Source organism: Salvelinus sp. IW2-2015, unplaced genomic scaffold (genome assembly GCF_002910315.2).
Source record: "Salvelinus sp. IW2-2015 unplaced genomic scaffold, ASM291031v2 Un_scaffold2854, whole genome shotgun sequence".
Classification (NCBI taxonomy): domain Eukaryota; kingdom Metazoa; phylum Chordata; class Actinopteri; order Salmoniformes; family Salmonidae; genus Salvelinus; species Salvelinus sp. IW2-2015.
In genome coordinates, this window is record NW_019944154.1 from 20,413 (window position 1) to 41,772 (window position 21,360).

At 40.6% G+C, this 21,360-nt stretch overlaps 1 protein-coding gene across 1 annotated transcript in view; it reads right to left on the bottom strand.

Annotated features, from left to right (window-relative positions):
* Positions 1 to 21,360, bottom strand: part of LOC112074869 (serine/threonine-protein kinase Nek6-like) — a 55,590-nt gene that overhangs the window by 19,798 nt on the left and 14,432 nt on the right. The window lies entirely within an intron of this gene.

Below are 21,360 nucleotides of genomic sequence, written 5' to 3' on the forward strand. Positions count from 1 at the left end.
TAAATTCAACGGAGGCACACAGTTTTTTCCGAGTCATTTCTTCAAAATCTATTTGCAGACCGGAAAAGTGGCCGTAAAAACAAGAAAAGCCAGTACAGGGCTTTACCCCTATACCACTGCCTCAGACAGATTAGACTGCCAGAGACACACATCATCCTATACCACTGCCTCAGACAGATTAGACTGCCAGAGACACACAGCATCCTATACCACTGCCTCAGACAGATTAGACGGCCAGAGACACCAAGCATCCTATACCCACTGCCTCTGACAGATTAGACTGCAGAGACAGCATCCTATACCACTGCCTCAAAAAGATTAGACTGCCAGAGACACACAGCATCCTATACCCACTGCTCAGACAGATTAGACTGCCAGAGACACACAGCATCCTATACACTGCCTCAGACAGATTAGACTGCCAGAGACACACACAGCATCCTATTACCCACTGCCTCAGAACAGATTTAGACTGCCAGAGACAGCATCCTATACCACTTGCCTCAGACAGATTAAGATTGCCAGAGACACACAGCATCCTATACCCACTGCCTCAGACAGATTAGACTGCCAGAGACAGCATCTATACCACTGCCTCAAAAAGATTAGACTGCCAGAGACACACAGCATCTATACCACTGCCTCAGACAGATTAGACTGCCAGAGACACACAGCATCTATACCCACTGCCTCAGACAGATTAGACTGCCAGAGACACACAGCATCCTATACCACTGCCTCAGACAGATTAGACTGCCAGAGACACACAGCATCCTATATAACTGCCTCAGACAGATTAGACTGCCAGAGACACACAGCATCCTATACCACTGCCTCAGACAGATTAGATTGCCAGAGACACACAGCATCCTATACCACTGCCTCAGACAGATTAGACTGCCAGAGACAGCATCTATCACTGCCTCAAAAAGATTAGACTGCCAGAGACACACAGCATCCTATACCACTGCCTCAGACAGATTAGACTGCCAGAGACACAAAGCATCCTATACCCACTGCCTCAGACAGATTAGACTGCCAGAGACACACAGCATCCTATACCACTGCCTCAGACAGATTAGACTGCCAGAGACACACAGCATCCTATACCACTGCCTCAGACAGATTAGACTGCCAGAGACACACAGCATCCTATACCCACATGAGGATAGACAAGTCAATAAGCCAAACAGCTACACACATATCAAAACACACAGATATGTATGATCTACCTAAGTAACCCAAAGTGAATGTAAAACATACGTCCATATACGATAATAGTCCAATGAATGATGAGATCCCTATGTATCTGTGTACACACACACATCTATTTTTCTGCCGAGTACACACTTTTACCCCCTATTTACAGAGCTGAGGAAGTGGGCCACATTGTGAAGGCGTAAGCAGAAAATGCAGATTATACAAAACCAAGGCCACACTATATTTCTGATCAATTTTATGTTCTTTTAATGGACAAAAATGTGCTTTTCTTTCAAAAACAAGGACATTTCTAAGTGACCTCAAACTTTTGAATGGTAGTGTATATGGACACTTATGCACAACACACCACACACACACACACACACACACACACACACACACACACACACACACAACACACACACACACACACACACACACACACACACACACACACACACACACAATATCCATATCTGCCATATCTGTGAGGGCTCTAGATAAACTGTTATAGACTTGAACATGCACGGCTGTGAGAAGCCATACAACCAGCCTGGAACGGTTCCTTGTAGGGGTGATTCAGCTTATTTGTTTAATATATGATTATACTATATGTGTGTCTGAGGGTTAAGGGCTTAAGCCCAAGGTCTTTTTTTCAGACTCTCATTGAGCTCTCTAGAAGGATAAGTTTTCAATTCGTAATCAATGGAGGTACAGAGGAGTGAGTGGTCGATGTTCTATCAGTTTTTCTGAGCTCATCTTTGTCTGACCTATCGGAAGAGATTGGAGATATACAGTACAGAGTAGAGGTCGACCGATTTAATCGGAATGGCCGATTAATTAGGGACGATTTCAAGTTTTCATAACAATCGGAAATCGGTATTTTTGGGCGCCGATTTTCCGATTATTTTATTTATTTTTTATTCGATTTTTTTTTTACACCTTTATTTAATCTTTATTTAACTAGGCAAGTCAGTTAAGAACACATTCTTATTTTCAATGACGGCCTAGGAACGTTCTGCCAGAACGACAGATTTTTAACCTTGTCAGCTCGGGGGATCCAATCTTGCAACCTTACAGTTAACTAGTCCACTGCTCTAACACCTGATTACATTGCACTCCACGAGGAGCCTGCCTGTTACGCGAATGCAGTAAGTTAAGGTAAATTGCTAGCTACCATTAAACTTATCTTGTAAAAAAACAAATCAATCAATGACTGTCATTGCTCCAATGTGTACTTAACCATAAACATCAATGCCTTTCTTAAAATCAATACACAAGTATATATTTTTAAACCTGCATATTTAGCTAAAAGAAATCCAGGTTAGCAGGCAATATTAATCAGGTGAAATTGTGTCATTCCTCTTGCGTTCATTGCACGCAGTCAGGGTATTGTCACGTTCGTTATAGCCATGAGACCAAAGCTCAGCGTGATTTGAATGCATCTTCTTTTAATAAAGAAAGAACACGGAATGAACTATACAAAAACAACGTGAAGCTATATAATCATAGTGCTGACACAAGCAACTAAACATAGACATAGATAATCACCCACAAAATACTCAAGGAATATGGCTGCCTAAATATGGTTCCCAATCAGAGACAACGATAAACAGCTGCCTCTAATTGAGAACCAATCTAGGCAACCATAGACATACAAAACCCCTAGACAGGACAAAAACATATAATCACCCATGTCACACCCTGACCTAACCAAAATAATAAAGAAAACAAAGAATACTAAGGTCAGGGCGTGACAGGTATATGCAACAGTTTGGGCCGCCTGGCTCTTTGCGAACTAATTTGCCAGAATTTTACGTAATTATGACATAGCACTGAAGGTTGTGCAATGTAACAGGAATATTTAGACTCATGGATGCCACCCGTTAGATAAAATACGGAACGGAATAAACGTTTTGTTTTCGAGGTGATAGTTTACGGATTAGTCAAAGGTATATGGTTTAGAGAGAAATAGTAGACGCGGTATAATTCCTTTAATAACTTGCCGCTGAACTTGAAAGGGGTTTCTTCGTTATTTTACCGTTCATGTCTTCCATAGAGAATGTCTTGATCTACTTCAAATAAGGTCTGTGTTTCGCAGAGGAGCAGACTGACAGGGGACCATGCAGACAAGCTCCGCTTTCTGCAAAACCTAAAACTTCTTAACTGGGAATATTGAAGACCCATGAAAGCTGGTGGTTCGTTTTAACATATGTTCTCATGTTATTTGAGACTAAATGTATTTTATTTATGTATTATATTAAGTTAAAATAAAAGTGTTCATTGTTCATTCAGTATTGTTGCAATTGTCATTATTACAAAAATAATTTTTATTCGGCCGATTAATCGGTATCTGCTTTTTTTGTCCTCCAATAATCGGTATCGGTATCGGCGTTGAAAATTCATAATTGGTCGACCTCTTGTACAGAGAAAGATTTGTTCCGTGTGAGGTACAAATTAAAGATTGATAAAAGAGAGAAAAATAGAGAAAAAGAGAGTGAGTGAGTCCGAGAGAGAAGGATAGAGTGTGACTATACACTATAGCAGAGGATGGATAGTGGTTGCAACTCAAAATCACTGCGTGTGTTTGAGCGGGTATGTGTGTGTTTGAGTGGGTGTGTGTGTGTATATTTGAGTGGGTGTGTGTGTGTTTGAGCGGATGTGTGTGAGTGTATGTGCAGATGTGTGTATGTGTGTGTGTGCTTTCGCAGAGAACTGTAACGTGTGGCTCACACAGGGTTCGTCGCTCATCTTATAATTTAAATATGGCCTGTGGGATACCACAACAACAGTCACATTCTATTCTGCACCTCTGACTTCACAGAATGGAAACAATTTCATCTTAGTTTAGAGAAACTTAACACTGCATCACATTCAGTTCTTAGAAAAGGATTTCTGAGGAAAAAGTTCCGGGCTAGCGCTTTCAGTGGTGGAAAAAGTACTAAATTGTCATACTTCAGAGAAAGTAAAGATACGGTAATAGAAAATTACTCAAGTAAAAGTAAAATGCACCTAATCAAATAAAATAAAATAAAATTTTGATTTGATTTTACCTAGTGAAATACTATTTGAGTAAAAGTCTAAAGGTATCTGGTTTTAAACGTACCTTGTCCCTAGGCAGTGGGTATTCCACCCAGGTAGTGGCAGTGCTGGTGACACTAGCTGCATTAGCTGCATCGGGGATGGAACAACTGTTGAACATCTGAGCTTGTGGTTGTTTGTGGGGAGGGTGTGTGTATTTATCCCACATCTGTTGCTAAGGGGTAACGATGGTTGAGACATTATAGGATGAAGCACAATTTCTTTTCTTCCAAAATAATAATTGCTTGCCAATTATTTTTGTAATGCCAGTCCTGGTTATAGGTAACAGTCCTTCATACGAAGTGCCTACATTATTACACATATTATTCGTTAATAAATTAAGATAAGAAAATAAATTAAGATATGCAAGATTTATATACAGTATATACAGTGGGGAGAACAAGTATGTGATACACTGCCGATTTTGCAGGTTTTCCTACTTACAAAGCATGTAGAGGTCTGTAATTTTTTTATCATAGGTACACTTCAACTGTGATAGACGGAATCTAAAACAAAAATCCAGAAAATCACATTGTATGATTTTTAAGTAATTAATTTGCATTTTATTGCATGACATAAGTATTTGATCACCCACCAACCAGTAAGAATTCGAGCTCTCACAGACCTGTTAGTTTTTCTTTAAGAAGCCCTCCTGTTCTCCACTCATTACCTGTATTAACTGCACCTGTTTGAACTCGTTACCTGTATAAAAGACACCTGTCCACACACTCAATCAAACAGACTCCACACTCTCCACAATGGCCAAGACCAAAGAGCTGTGTAAGGACATCAGGGATAAAATTGTAGACCTGCACAAGGCTGGGATGGGCTACAGGACAATAGCCAAGCAGCTTGGTGAGAAGGCAACAACTGTTGGTGCAATTATTAGAAAATGGAAGAAGTTCAAGATGACGGTCAATCACCCTCGGTCTGGGGCTCCATGCAAGATCTCACCTCGTGGGGCATCAATGATCATGAGGAAGGTGAGGGATCAGCGCAGAACACAACAGGACCTGGTCAATGACCTGAAGAGATCTGGGACCACAGTCTCAAAGAAAACCATTAGTAACACACTACGCCGTCATGGATTAAAATCCTGCAGCGCACGCAAGGTCCCCCTGCTCAAGCCAGCGCATGTCCAGGCCCGTCTGAAGTTTGCCAATGACCATTTGGATGATCCAGAGGAGGAATGGGAGAAGGTCATGTGGTCTGATGAGACAAAAATAGAGCTTTTTGGTCTAAACTCCACTCGCCGTGTTTGGAGGAAGAAGAAGGATGAGTACAACCCCAAGAACACCATCCCAACCGTGAAGCATGGAGGTGGAAACATCATTCTTTGGGGATGCTTTTCTGCAAAGGGGACAGGACGACTGCACYGTATTGAGGGGAGGATGGATGGGGCCATGTATCGCGAGATCTTGGCCAACAACCTCCTTCCCTCAGTAAGAGCATTGAAGATGGGTCGTGGCTGGGTCTTCCAGCATGACAACGACCCGAAACACATAGCCAGGGCAACTAAGGAGTGGCTCCGTAAGAAGCATCTCAAGGTCCTGGAGTGGCCTAGCCAGTCTCCGGACCTGAACCCAATAGAAAATCTTTGGAGGGAGCTGAAAGTCCGTATTGCCCAGCGACAGCCCCGAAACCTGAAGGATCTGGAGAAGGTCTGTATGGAGGAGTGGGCCAAAATCCCTGCTGCAGTGTGTGCAAACCTGGTCAAGAACTACAGGAAACGTATGATCTCTGTAATTGCAAACAAAGGWTTCTGTACCAAATATTAAGTTCTGCTTTTCTGATGTATCAAATACTTATGTCATGCAATAAAATGCAAATTAATTATTTAAAAATCATACAATGTGATTTTCTGGATTTTTGTTTTAGATTCCGTCTCTCACAGTTGAAGTGTACCTATGATAGAAATTACAGACCTCTACATGCTTTGTAAGTAGGAAAACCTGCAAAAACGGCAGTGTATCCAATACTTGTTCTCCCCACTGTATATATTATTTATTTATTTTAATTTTAAAGAACAGTATACAATAACATCGAGATGAGGGCATTGGAAATGTATTTGGAAGTCAATCTGCTTCTGTTCTGTAGGTGGCACTGTGTGCTCTTTTTAAAGGATGGGTCCCCATCTCTCAAACACCCTAGGATCCAGGTGGACATGGGTGGTCTGCCAGTCACTGGGACGACAACCCAACTTGGGATGGGGGGAGGTTTTAGCTAGTGGAATAGTGGACAAAAATTGGAGGTTTACTCAATAGCAGTGCAAATATCATGGCACAGCTATATGGACACTCAATCACCATGGTACTTTTTTAATGGTAAGTTTACAAACATATACTGTATTATGATAAATAGAATTTAAACTTGTATCTCATTATTGTAAATGGTGAAATAAGTATAGCCAGTTATAATTGTAATGGCTTAGCAGATAATAAGAAAATACAATCAGTATTTACCTAGCTAAAAGAGAAGGAATATAATATAAATTGTTTACAGGAAACTCATTCAACAATTTTAGATGAAGTTGTGTGGAAAATGGACTGGGTGGGCGAAATATACTTCTCCAACGGCCCCAAAAACTCAAGGGGTGATGATATTAATTAACAATAATTTTGATCCGAATATGCAAATTGTCCAAACAGATCCGCAAGATAAATGGATTCTTTTAAATATATGTTATTGGACCATAAACAGATTTGGCTCATTAATCTATACGGTCCAAATAATGATGAAAATATATATAATAATTTATCAAGCCCAAAAGCAATACAAGACAATTATTATGGTAGGAGATTATAATACGGTTTTAAATTCCTCAATGGAGGTATACATTACAACTATCACCCTCATGCACTTAAGGAAATAACGAATGTCATGGATATATTAGAACTAGTGGATATATGGAGGCTTAATATCCTGACCTAGTGAGATATACATGGCAAGCTAGTCGTCCTGACTACTTTCTTATGTACAGTACCGGTCAAAAGTTTGGACACACCTACTCATTCAAGGGTTTTTCTTTCTTTTTTACTATTTTCTACATTGTAGAATAATAGTGAAGAAATACAAATATATTTTATATTTGAGATTCTTCAAAGTAGCCACCCTTTGCCTTGATGACAGCTTTGCACACTCTTGGCATTCTCTCAACAGGCTTCATGAGGTAGTCACCTGGAATGCATTTCAATTAACAGGTATGCCTTGTTAAAAGTTAATTTGTGGAATTTCTTTCCTTCTTAATGCGTTTGAGCCAATCAGTTGTGTTGTGACATACAGATACAGATTGAAAAATAGTTGGGTAGAGAATTTCAATGTACCGATTCCATGGCACATGGCTTATGAACTGATACACAAACGCGGTATGCGTTTATGTGTTTAGTGTGTGTTTAGTGTTTAGGCAGTAGGGATGACAGAGCGTTAATATTGATAGGTGTGTGAATTGGACCATATAGCTGTCCTGTCTGAACATTCAAAATGGAAAGGGCAATTTTCAGTGTCAGGGAAAATGTATGGAAGGAATGTAGCACAGTAAAAGTAAAAGTTGTCAAAAATATCAATAGTAAACTAGTTTTTTATAGTATTTTTACTTAAGTACTTTACACCACTGAGCAGTTTGATAGTGTGTGTATGTGTGTGTGTCTATTTCAGTCTATGCAGTTATTCACAGGTTTTGAATATTGATAATACCTGCCTGTATTTTCAGTCTTTTATTTGTGTGTGCGTGTGTGTGCGTGTGTGTCAGACCTGGGTTAAAATACCTTCAAATTTAACAATTTGTATTTTAAACACTTATTTTCTGTCTATTTGAAGTATTTTCAAATAATTTCCTATAAAAATACTATTTTGAAATACTTATTTCCAAATACATTTAAAATACCCAAACAGGCATGAGTTCAAATGCATTGGGTATTTCAATATTTGTATGCATTTGACTATTTTCAAATACATGCCAATCCTTTCCAAATGTGTTTTCAAATACATTCCAATATTCAGCTATTTGCATTTTCAAATACATTTTTTTCAAATACATGTACTCACTTTAAAATATATGTGAAAGTAATTGAAATACAATAAACAGTATCTGAACGCAGGTCTTGTGTGTGCTACAGGATTTGCTTCTGTACTAACATTGTAGCCATTACGGTTGTGGCAGCAAGAAAATATGATCCATTCTTCCAGGGCAGATAAAATAATGTGTCCTTGGACTTTGCGTTGTATCAACATCTTTTGGGAGTTATTGGAATTTATGGCATTTTCAAAGATATTATTGTGTCCCGAGTCTTTTGAAAGCACATAGTATCGTTTTCAAGACGAATCACCAACGAATATTGCTAAATCGTTTTGGTACACAATTTCCACAAAAAGAGATCCCTGTCTTCTTAGGTGAGGTTCAACGGTGAAACTTTGAACAAAGTTTATCTTATGAAGGCTGAGTGAAGCCTTCATAAACCCTTTATAAAGCCTACATAGAATATACTTTGTTTAAAGTGTGACCGCTTCAACTGACAGTAGTATTTGAAAAGGCCTGAAGCGTATGTAGCAAATCCATCCATATGATATACATTGAGGTGTGCCTGCGCTGCTGGTGTGAGACAGGTAATGACCTATTGTAATGACCTTGCCAAGGGGCTCCTAAAGGGAATTTTAATACTTTATTTTTAACACCAAAATGACGATCGTAAATTACGATTCAGCCATCTAAGACTAGTATTAAGTTAGGATTCAGCCCTCTAGTGCTAGTATTAAGTTAGGATTCAGCCTTCTAAGACTAGTATTAAGTTAGGATTCAGCCTTCTAAGACTAGTATTCAGTAAGGACTCAGCCTTCTAATAGGCTGACCACACTGCTCGTCGCGTGCACGAGCATTGCAAAATACATTTTGAAATCCATGTTATTCAATTATTGCAACCACACTGCTCGCGCGCGCCAATGAGCGTCTGCGTTGCCAAGGGCTAAAATAGAAATCAGTTCTATTTCTGACGCAGATCGCGCTGCAAGTCCTGCCTCTCCCATCTCCTCATTGGTTTGTAGAAGCAGGTACCCACGTGCCATCTCCTCATTGGTTATACCCACGTGGGTGACTGAAGACAAACGAGGTCAGTGGCGGTAATGCACCTAATTTATGAAAGCTGCCAATCGCAATATAAAGTCAAGAGAAGAAAAAGCCTGGAAGGAAAAGAGAGGACTAGAAACAATTTGGTTGACCGTTTTATGTGTGGATTAATTGTCGGAGTAGAGGACCTTGGGCATTTCAGGTAAAATAATAACTCAATGTTTATATCCCAGGACAAATTAGCTAGCAACAGCAAGCTAGCTAAATAGGACAAGTTAGCTAGCAAGTGCAAGCTAGCTAGCTAAATTGCCATACATGTTTAATGCTTTTCGACCTGTCCCCAAATTAATGTAATTGGTTCAGAGTTTGTTTTGATATTTTAACCTGCGTGTCGTGATCGCGTTTGGTGTGGTGGGGACAAAATACATTTATGCACGATGGCGCACGCGCGCAGCCGGTTTGGGTTCCGTGTTAGACTAGTATTAAGTTACGATTCAGTCCTCTAAGACCAGTATTAAGTTAGGATTCAGTCTTCTAAGACTAGTATTAAGTTAGGATTCAGCCTTCTAAACCTAGTATTAAGTTAGGATTCAGCCTTCTAAGTCTAGTATTAAGTTAGGATTCAGCCCTCTGAGACTATTAAATTATATACAGTATGACAACCTTATATGCTGTAGTTCACCTCTCTGCTCCACTCTAATCACCATAGCCATCATTTCCTCTTCCTGCTTCCTTTAAAGCTGCACTGCTAGAACACCCTCACATCCTCTTAAGCAGGCCATGAAACACACACGCACACACAAACAAACCAGGGTTTCCGTTCTGAAAAACTGGCGCCAGACATTTGACCGGCAGTATTTTAATTTACTGGACATTTGAGAAATTTACCGGACCCATTTGCACTGGATGAGTAACCTGATTAGGGCGTCCACCCAGTGCTCAGAATGACAGAAATCACATTTATATTATGGTAATTCATATTAACAGAACATGCAAGTCGAGGGAGCAACGTTGTGTGGTCCTTCTTACCGAATTCTGATGTGCACTTTGAAGATGTTAGATTAACTATCCACATTTACTTTCAGCCGACAAGATGAGTAACGAACAGAAAAATCAATAGCCTATGTCAATCTACCATCCCCCATAGTAGAAACGTTTACCTATTCTATTGGTCAGCTTGTCAATAAATAAATAAATAAATATAGCCTATTCCAAACAGACTCTGGAACAGTTGTTGGACGATCCCAAATTCATACCATTCAAACCAATAGGCCTAGGCTACATTAAAACATTTTTTTTTAAAGCAATTAGTCTGATGGAACAGATCAGAACTTTTAGCTTAAAATGTTGATCAACTATTAATTCTTCATATTATAAGTACAGCAATGCGCAGAGAGTAGGCTACGCGCAAATGTTTGTTCCATAATGCAGTTCATGGGAAAACACTGTTGTCAGCAGCGCACGGCACATGCAAGCAGTTTCATGTGACAGAGATGAAAATACCCTATTAGAAATTTAGAAAGAGAGCCTCCCGAGTGGCGCAGTTGTCTAAGGCACTGCACCACAGCTTGAGGCGTCACTACAGACCCGGGTTCGATCCCGGGCTGTGTTGCAGCCGGCTGTGACTAGGAGACCCATGAGCATCGTTAGGGGAGGGTTTGGCTGGCCGGTATGTCCCTGTCCCATCGTGCTCTAGTGACTCCTTGTGGTGGGCTGGGAGCATGCATGCTGACACGGTAGGCAGTTGTAAAGTGTGTCCTCTGACACATTGGTGCGGCTGGCTTCCGGGTTAAGCGAGCAGTGTGTAAAGAAGCAGTGCAGGTTGGCAGCGTTGTGTTTTGGAGGACGCGTGGCTCTCGACTTTCGTCTGTACGGGAGTGGCACCGATGGGACAAGACTGTAACTACCAATTGGATATCATGAAAAACGGGTAAAACTAACAAACAATTTGGGGGAAAGAAGTGAGATCTAATATGCAACAACTAGCATGGGTTGCTAATAGGGTTTCGGTTAAATGCGGAAGACACATTTCAGTTGAAGGCATTCAGTTGTACAACTGACTAAATATCCCCCTTTCCTTTCCTAATATGACTACGATTGTGGCTTTGGCTACTGGACAATGAAAGAAAGTATATGGTCCGATTTTGGAAAGGCTACTTTGAAGCAAGGTAAGACGTGGTAACATATTCAGGTTTCAAACAATTAAGTATATGTTTTCAAAATGCATACTGCCTCCAGCTCATTGCAAAGTGGTATGTGACACACTGATGAAGCCTGCCTTCCACTGCCTACATTTTCTGTTTGAGATGCTGTAGCAGCAGCTCTTGTGCTGTCTGACAGATTTTCTGCTCAAAGGCTCTGTATCTGTATGCGTGTGATAAATAAGATACATAACAAATTTACTGTACACCCACCAATTTAATTCCACAAAATTATGCAAATTAAACTATAGACCGATAAGCATTACAAGTTAAATGTATTTCCATCAACTGGTATTTCCATCAATTGGTATTTCCATCATTGAAGAGGCTAAAAAGCAGCATTTTGAAATATAATTTTTTCTTCTTCTCCCGGACAATTAGCTAGCGGCAATTCTATTTATCAGCTTTTCTATTATTTATTTTTTAATCGGCCAAAAGCCAGCTAACGTAAACCCTGACACACACACACACACAACCTGACGCACACACACACACATAGGACACATGACATACATACTGAATGCATTACATGACTTCTCAACTCCTCAATAATACATAATTGGATATACAAGGATTTTATAATTACAAGTACACACACACACACAGTCTCCTGAATTTACCCTGCCTACCATTGTATTCTTCGCTCTCTCTGTGGGCCTAGGAACATTATTGAGACAGGAATGCACTGAACTCTTATCCCTACGACCATGTTGTGCTGACTTTGGCAGACTTGTACTTCTCAGTGGGTCTGGAAAGCCATAACATAATCCAGTCTGGGAAGTCAGTGATAGGACCGTTTTCATAATACAGTAGAATAATGCTTAGGAAGCTGTTAAATCCAGTGGAGTATAGAGTTTACAGCCTTCATCATCTTCATCCCCTTGCCATCAACCATCATCTTCCTCATCATCATCAATGCCATCAACCATCATCATCATAATAATTATCAACCGTCATCATTAACACCATCAACATCATAGCCATCAACCATCATCTTCCTCATCACCATCAACCATCATCTTCCTCATCACCATCAACATCATAGCCATCAACCATCATCTTCCTCATCACTATCAACATCATCGCCATCAACCATTAACCATCATCATGGAAATCAACCATTATAGCCATCAACCATCAACCATTAACCATCATCATGGAAATCAACCACCATAGCCATCAACCATCAACCATTAGCCATCATCATGGAGATCAACCATCATAGCCATCAACCATCATCATCATAGCCATCAACCATCATCGTAATAATCATCATAGCCATCAACCATAAACCGTCATCATCAACACCATAACCATAATCATAGCCATCAACCATCAACCATCATCATCATCATAGCCAATAACCATCAACCATTTACCGTCATCATCATCACCATAATCATAGCCATCAACCATGATATTCCTCATCACCATTAACATCATCACCATCAACCATCAACAATCATCATCATAATCATAATCATCATTGAGATTGCTATGAGGCCAGACTGTTTTTCATGGTAATGATAATAGGAATAGGGAACAGCAAGACAGATCTGTGACCATCTGGTGAATTCTCTTGGCCCAGGCACCAACTGTGCCTACATAAGGACAATGGTACTGTGTGCGTGCGGTGGTGTGATTGGAGGGAGGTGGATGACGCCAATCGAGAGTTGCATGGTGCAACGCTGCAAGCCACCGCTCACAGAAGTTTCATTGTGGGGTTTCACCGCTGGACTGAAAGGGTGCATGGCCTTTTATACACACACGTCATTTCTAACCACACAGTCATTGCGATGATGCACGGAAGTTTCACACACACACACACACACGCCGGTGGTTAATATCAGAACTTCTATGGTAACGATCGAGGAAATGAGAGGGAGAGAGACAGAGCGATAAAAGGGGAACCAAGTAAAAGTAGCTCAACGTCTGAAACTTTCAGGTCTTCCAGCCTTAATCTTGGTCATTGAAATTGCTATGGAGGATTGTACTGCTTAAAAACATAAGAACGGGAAGCATAGAAATAGTGCACATAGAACTGATCTACCACTTCTTAGACTTGCATTCAATGAGAAAAACAGATCTATAATACACATTTCTATGTGAATTTGGTCAGGTCACCCAAAAAGTTACACATTGCAGCTTTAACCTAACCCTTGTTCTTAAACCTAACCTTAACCCTAACCTTCATTAATTTTGACCACTATGCCTAAATTTGTTTTTTTTCTCCTTTAATGATCAAATCCATCCATCCATTGTCATGTGTTGTGGCATTTCCCGACAAGCTCTATGCCATCCTTATAACAATGTTGTGGGTGTGGCGAGGAGATTTGTTTCTCACTTAAGTCTCAGCTAGGCCTAAAAAACAAACATTCATATTTGAGTCATTTTACAACCCACATTCTTATCCAGTGTGTCTTCTATTGCGATATACAAGGGGAATAGAACTGCATACAAATTAGTTTCACAAGTAAAACTCTTCAAAAGTAAGGTATCGTTTAGACCAGGGTATATCAATCGCATAGAATTGTCATCAACACATCAATGCTTCTCTTCACTACTGCTTTTTTTTTGTAGACTTGTAAAGTATACGTAAAAAAGTCTTCACAAAGAGTCCAATAGCGTGTTCACCTGACCTTTTTTCTTTAGCCTCAGCTCACCTTTTCTTCAGCGTTTCCTTTCAAAAATTAGTAGAATTCGTCAACGTGATGTACGCGGAAATCCAAACCTCACGAGGTGACCTCAGATTAGAGAAATGATTAAGCTCTTACTTGTGGCTCTAACCAAACTCTCCCTCTTCACTAACGCACACCAGTGACTGACGTCAATATCAGTTCAAAAGTTCCTCACTGTCAAGTGTCAACCCAATGCTCTAACACCACACAACCTGCACTTACTAACTTAGCACAGTTTACAACATCAGAGTACTGTGTACAGGAGTGCTGGGAGAACAAGCTTTATTCTTATGACATTTCAGGACTTTTGGGGGAGTACATCTTTTTTTACAATTAAAAATCCTATTTTCCCTAACCCTACCCATTAACCTAACCCTGACCTTAACCCTAAACCTTAAGCTTAAAATAGCTTTTGAACAAATTCTGGACACAAAAAAAGTTATTGTTTTCCAACCCTGTCAGGACATTGGGGTCCTGATAAGTTAGGAAAACAAGTACAATCACACCTCAATGTGAAAAAACAATCTTACGCATTTCCCTATGTGAAAGTTATTCACTCTTTGACAACAATGCTAGGCTAGTTCGTTAGCGCTTGCTGACCTGGATTGGCAGGCTATGACTATAATCTTATCAGGGTGGTGAGTTAATGGACAGAAGCTATGCTGGACTATTAATTAATGGGAATTGACTGGGTCTGTACAATATCTCGCTAACACCTATAGTACAGTGCTGCTAGGGGATCAAGGGTTATGGCTCAACCCTGCTAAGGGATAGTTTTCTGCGTTTTTTTACAACCTCACCCCACCACCATCTCCATCACCACACACCCTTCCGGCTGTCCGTTAGTGCCGCGTCATCTCCCAGCAGATGTAGATAGGTCCCTCAAATAAAATGGCCGCTAATAAGAGAGAAAAGAGCAAACCCGGTGGTCTGATAATAGATCCAAGCTGAGTTTGAATGCAGGGGGCCCTCTTGGATTGGGTGAAAAGGGGGCGTGGAGTAGTTTATTAAGGAATGCAGCTGTTTGTATCAGTTTACCGCTAGGCCCATACTACCTTCGCTACTCTCAGAATGTGAGCTAACCCTTCCCACATAGCATCTGGGTCAAGTCTTCCTGTTCCTCCTACATGGAAAAGGCTGCAATGTGGTACTCATTGGATTAAAGAGCTTTGTGGGTAGATAGACATTTTGGGGGTTTTGACCTTTTGACAGTACAACCCCATTTGCCACAAGTCTACTTGCTCGTCGACATGAAAAAAGCTGCGGGATTTGTAGGTAGAGAGACAGATAGTAGCTAGATGTTGAAATGAGTATGTGCTCACAACCTGCCTGTCTGCCAGAAACACTGTAGTTTGCCATGCACGGATGTAAAACCTATCCATCCTAGGTAAAGGCAACTCTGCTACCTTTTTCTTGAGATTTACAGACAGTCTTTTTTTGTGGGGCTCTAAGTACTGTTCGACTTGTACGAACATGCTAGTGTTCAGTTTGATCTCGAGACAAACAAGGAAAGGTGATGCAGTGAATCGGAGGCCTTATTCTATTTTTGGGTTCTATCTCATGCGGTTACTACTTTTAGTTCTACCATGGTTTTCTTCTATTTTTTGTTGCTGCAATTCCTTTAAAAGTTTCTTTGCCAAGTGGAGCAAGCCTAATCCGTCGTTCCTCAACACCATTGATACACCCAAAAGCGCACAAACCGAAGCGGTACTGTATGAACACGTGCGCACACACACACAGTGTAAATATTACACACACCGACACCTGCACCAACATACACAACCCACACACGCACACACACACACGCAAACACACACACACATAATCCTGTGCTCTCCAATGACTCACACAGCCACCATTTACCAGCAAACATTTCAACATGGATATTGTTCAAGTCTGCCTCGGTCTGACTAGTGCCTGAAATCCCTCTGGCAGATAGCAGATCTAAACTCAGACAGACAAGCCGAGGGTAAGAGAGGAGAAGGAAGACGGGATCTCTTTTTTTCTTTCTCTCTCTCTTCCTGGTCTCCCTCTCCCTGTCTCTCTCTCCCTCTCTACCTCCAATTGAACTCGAGTCAAGTTTTGGGCTGACTAGCACATGATCCTCAGATGAGGGAGTGGTGGCGTGCACCCCGGACATTTGACAATGAGACAGAAAGCCAGGTTTGGATCTTTCCCTTCCCTGCACTGTAGCCGCTTGGAATTTAGTCAGCAGCATACTGTTATAAACTACAGCAGCAGTGGGCATGGAGTTGCTTAGCAACATCAACACTGTATTTTCTTTTGTGTTTTCTTGCAATTCGGTCTTGGGTATTCTGAGACCAGGATTAAAGAATGCTATCAAGCAGTATGGAATTTGAATCTATGTTCACATTTACATCTCAGTATAATCCAAGTCTAAGCGTGTAGTTGCATTGACGTCTTCTGAGTGGGTCCAGATGGAAATTCCTCATGCAGATAGAAAATATTTGAAATCAGTCTATAATTAAAATACCTACAGAATTAATTAAACTCAAACCGTAAACTGCAGGGCAATTCCACGATAACGGAATTATGCTGAGACTGATTTTTCACTCAGTATAATTCTGTTACCATGGAATTGCCCTGCAACAAAACAACAGTAGCTACAGTTTTTCAAAGCAAAATGCTGTCAACCACTTAAGGTCTGATCAACAACAGTTTCAATCAACAGTTGTTGATCAAAATACTCTGCCAGGGTCTAAGAGCTTGCCATACTAATGCAGAGAGTAAAGAGAAGCTTGCAGTGTTGACTGTGGACCCTAAAGCTCAGGATTTTCCCCACGTTTCTGGAACTCTCTCTCTCCCTCTAGTGATTACTGACTCTGAAGGAATCAGAGGAACGTACATTACATGATCAAAAGTATGTGGACACCTGCTCGTCAAACGTCTCATTCCAAAATCATGGGCATGGAGTTGGTCCCCCCTTTCCAGCTATAACAGCCTCCACTCTTCTGGGAAGGCTTTCCACTAGACTGGAACATTGCTTTGGGGACTTGATTCCATTCAGCCACAAGAGCATTAGCGAGGTCGGGCACTGATGTTGGGCGATTAGGCCTGGCTCGCAGTCAGTGTTCCAATTAATCCCAAAGGTGTTGGATGGGATTGAGGTCAGGGCTCTGTGCAGGCCAGTCAAGTTCTTCCACACCGATCTCGACAAACCATTTCTGTATGGACCTTGCTTTGTGCATAGGGTCATTGTCATGCTGAAACAGGAAAGAGCCTTCCCCAAACTGTTGCCACAATTTTGGAAGCACAGAACCGTCTAGAATGACATTGTATGCTGCAGCATTAGGCCTAGCCCAAACCATGAAAAACAGCCCCAGACCATTATTGCTTTAATAAGCCCAATCATTGTGCAACAATTCTAAAGGCATTCGTGTGAAGAAAAAAACAAAAAACAATGGCCACGATTATAAAGAGCTACTATTTTTATTTCTCAACTGGTAATTGAAGTGTGCATCCCATTTGCCATGAGCAAGTAGGCAGGCTTCAGTGTGTCACACACCACTTAGAGTAGACCTTTCTTTTCACAGGAAAATAAGCCTTTTAAAAAACACATTTCATGCAATTCTACTACACTTTATATGACTGGAGACATTAGCAGAATCTGTTTTAATACAACAGAAATGTCAGGGTAGCCTACTCTGCTGACACTGACAAACAGATCAATAAAAACTACGTCTGATCCATTTATAAGGCCTATGAAAAGGGGATACACAAACACAATATGACGTCAATCTAACCTGGAGGAGGAAATTATTTTCCTAAAACAAACAAAAGTGGTATTGACCCAATGATAAAGACAGTGAACATGCACACTCACCAGGCATATGGCTGATGTTCTCCGCTCAATGAAGTTGAGAATTTTGATAACTAAAAGACAGATTAGAGTATTTTCAGTGTCTTCTCTTTACAGCAATAGACATTTGTTTTACAAACTGTTTTTCTGCAATTGCATTTTTAAATATTACGATATGCCTGGCTGGGTCTCTTTGCTTTTCACTGACAGTCGCAACTCAAAAATCATGTATCTGCCCAAATTGCAGGCCCTTCCGACTGTAGGCTATGCGATACATTTAAAAAAAAAAGTAGGACAAAACACACATCACGAGAAGAGAGACAACACAACACTAAATAAAGAGAGGGCTAAGACAACAACACATCATGGCAGCAACACATGACAACATAGCATGGTTGCAACACATGACAACACAGCATGGTAGCAACACAACATGACAACAACACGGTAGCAGCCCAAACATGTTACAAACATTGTTAGGCACAGACAACAGCACAAAGGGTAAAAAGATAGAGACAACAATACATCACGTGAAGCAACCACAAGTAACAGTGAGCAAACAGAAACACACCACATGCGAGCTATACATACTCCAACACACAAACACAGACAAACATGAGTATTAGACAATAGGGTTGAACATTTTGGGGAATATTCAGAGGTGGAAACTTTCCGTGGGAATTAACGGGAATATATGGGAATTAACGGGAATATATGGGAATTAACGGAAATATATGCAAATAAATATTAATTGCATTTAAATGTAGATGTTTTTTGCATTGGATATATTTACCATATCACATAGAGACAGAAACATACAACTTTTACCTTATAATAAGTAGACATAATTGCAAATGATTAAATCCTTACAATAGAAATATAAAAAACGATTTAGTTACAAATTGAACTTTAATTAAATGAGTTGACTCTTCACATGGGATGATTTCACTGAACAACAAAAGAAAGGGAATATTGAACGATCCACAATGATCAATCGCACCTTCCAAAACCGTTTTCAACATACAGTTGAAGTCAGAAGTTTACATACACCTTAGCCAAATACATTTAAACTCAGATTTTCACAATTCCTGACATTTAATCCTAGTAAAAATTCCCTGTCTTAGGTCAGTTAGTATCACCACTGTAACGATCGTCCTGGGAAGAAGGTGAGGACCAAAGCGCAGCGTGGTACGTGTTCATGTTTGTTTATTGACACTGAACACTAAATACAAAAATAACAAAGGGAATAACCGAAACAGTCCTGAAAGGTGAAAAACACTAAACAGAAAACAACTACCCACAAACACCAGGTGGGAAAAGGCTACCTAAGTATGGTTCTCAATCAGAGACAATGATAGACAGCTGCCTCTCATTGGGAACCATACCAGGCCAAAACATAGGGGAAAAAACTAGAATGCCCACCCCAACTCACGCCCTGACCAAACCAAAATAGAGACATAAAAAAGGAACTAAGGTCAGGCCGTGACAACCACTTTATTTTAAGAATGTGAAATGTGAGAATAATAGTAGAGAGAATTATTTATTTCAGCTTTTATTTCTTTCATCACATTCCCAGTGAGTCAGAAGTTTACATACACACAATTAGTATTTGGTAGCATTGCCTTTAAATTGTTTAAACTTGGGTCAAACGTTTCGGGTAGCCTTCAACAAGCTTCCCACAATAAGTTGGGTGAATTTTAGCCCATTCCTCCTGACAGAGCTGGTGTAACTGAGTCAGGTTTGTAGGCCTCCTTGCGCACACTTTTTCAGTTCTGCCTACACATTTTCTATGGGATTGAGGTCAGAGCTTTGTGATGGCCACTCCAATATCTTGACTCCTTAAGCCATTTTGCCACAACTTTGGAAGTATGCTTGGGGTCATTGTCCACTTGGAAGACCCATTTGCGACCAAGCTTTAACTTCCTGACTGATGTCTTGAGATGTTGCTTCAATATATCCACATAATTTTCCTCCCTCATGATGCCATCTATTTTGTGAAGTGCACCAGTCCCTGCTGCAGCAAAGCACTCCCACAACATGATGCTGCCACCCCCATGCTTCATGTTTGGGATGGTGTTCTTCGGCTTGCAAGCCTCCCCCTTTCTCCTCCAAACATAACGATGGTCATTATGGCCAAACAGTTCTATTTTTGTTTCATCAGACCAGAGGACATTTCTACAAAAAGTTTGATCTTTGTCCCCATGTGCAGTTGCAAATCGTAGTCTGTCCTTTTTATGGCGGTTTTGGAGCACTGGCTTCTTCCTTGCTGAGTGGCCTTTCAGGTTATGTCGATATAGGACGTGTTTTACTGTGGATATAGATACTTTTGTACCTGTTTCCTCCAGCATCTTCACAGGGTCCTTTGCTGTTGTTCTGGGATTGATTCGCACTTTTGGCACCAAAGTACGTTCATCTCTAGGAGACAGAACGCGTCTCCTTCCTGAGTGGTATGACAGCTGCGTGGTCCCATGGTGTTCATACTTGCATACTATTGTTTGTACAGATTAACGTGGCACCTTCAGGCATTTGGAAATTGCTCCCAAGGATGAACCAGACTTGTGGAGGTATACAATTCTTTTTCTGAGGTCTTGGCTGATTTCTTTTGATTTTCCTATGATGTCAAGCAAAGAGGCACTGAGTTTGAAGGTAGGCTTTGAAATACATCCACAGGTACACCTCCAATTGACTCAAATTATGTCAATGAGCCTATCAGAACCTTCTAAAGCCATTACATCATTTTCTGGAATTTTCCAAGATGTTAAAAGGCACAGTCAACTTAGTGTATGTAAACTTCTGACCCACTGGAATTGTGATACAGTGAGTTATAAGTGAAATAATCTGTCTGTAAACAATTGTTGGAAAAATTACTTGTGTCATGCACAAAGTAGATGTCCTAACCGACTTGCCAAAACTATAGTTTGTTAACAAGAAATTTGTGGAGTGGTTGAAAAACGTGTTTTAATGACTCCAACCTCAGTGTATGTAAACTTTCGACTTCAACTGTACATCTTTAAAATGATAGTCTAGAAACTAAAGCTTTGGTTGTCTTCTTCTCAGGCCTACATGTCTTCTCCCTGGACCTCCTCAATGTCCACTCTGATGCCTCATCTTCACTGTCACTTTCCAACCTTGTTGAGGATGGCTCGTTGTCAGGCTCAAAAAGACTCAAATTTGCCCGGATGGCCACCAACTTTTCAATGCTTGTATTGGTAAGCCTTTGGTATGTGTGTTCCCAAACAAGGACCAGTTGCGTTCTGAGGCGGCTGATGTTGGTGGGATTTGGAGGATGATGGAGGCAACAGGAGAAAGAGCCTTAGATTC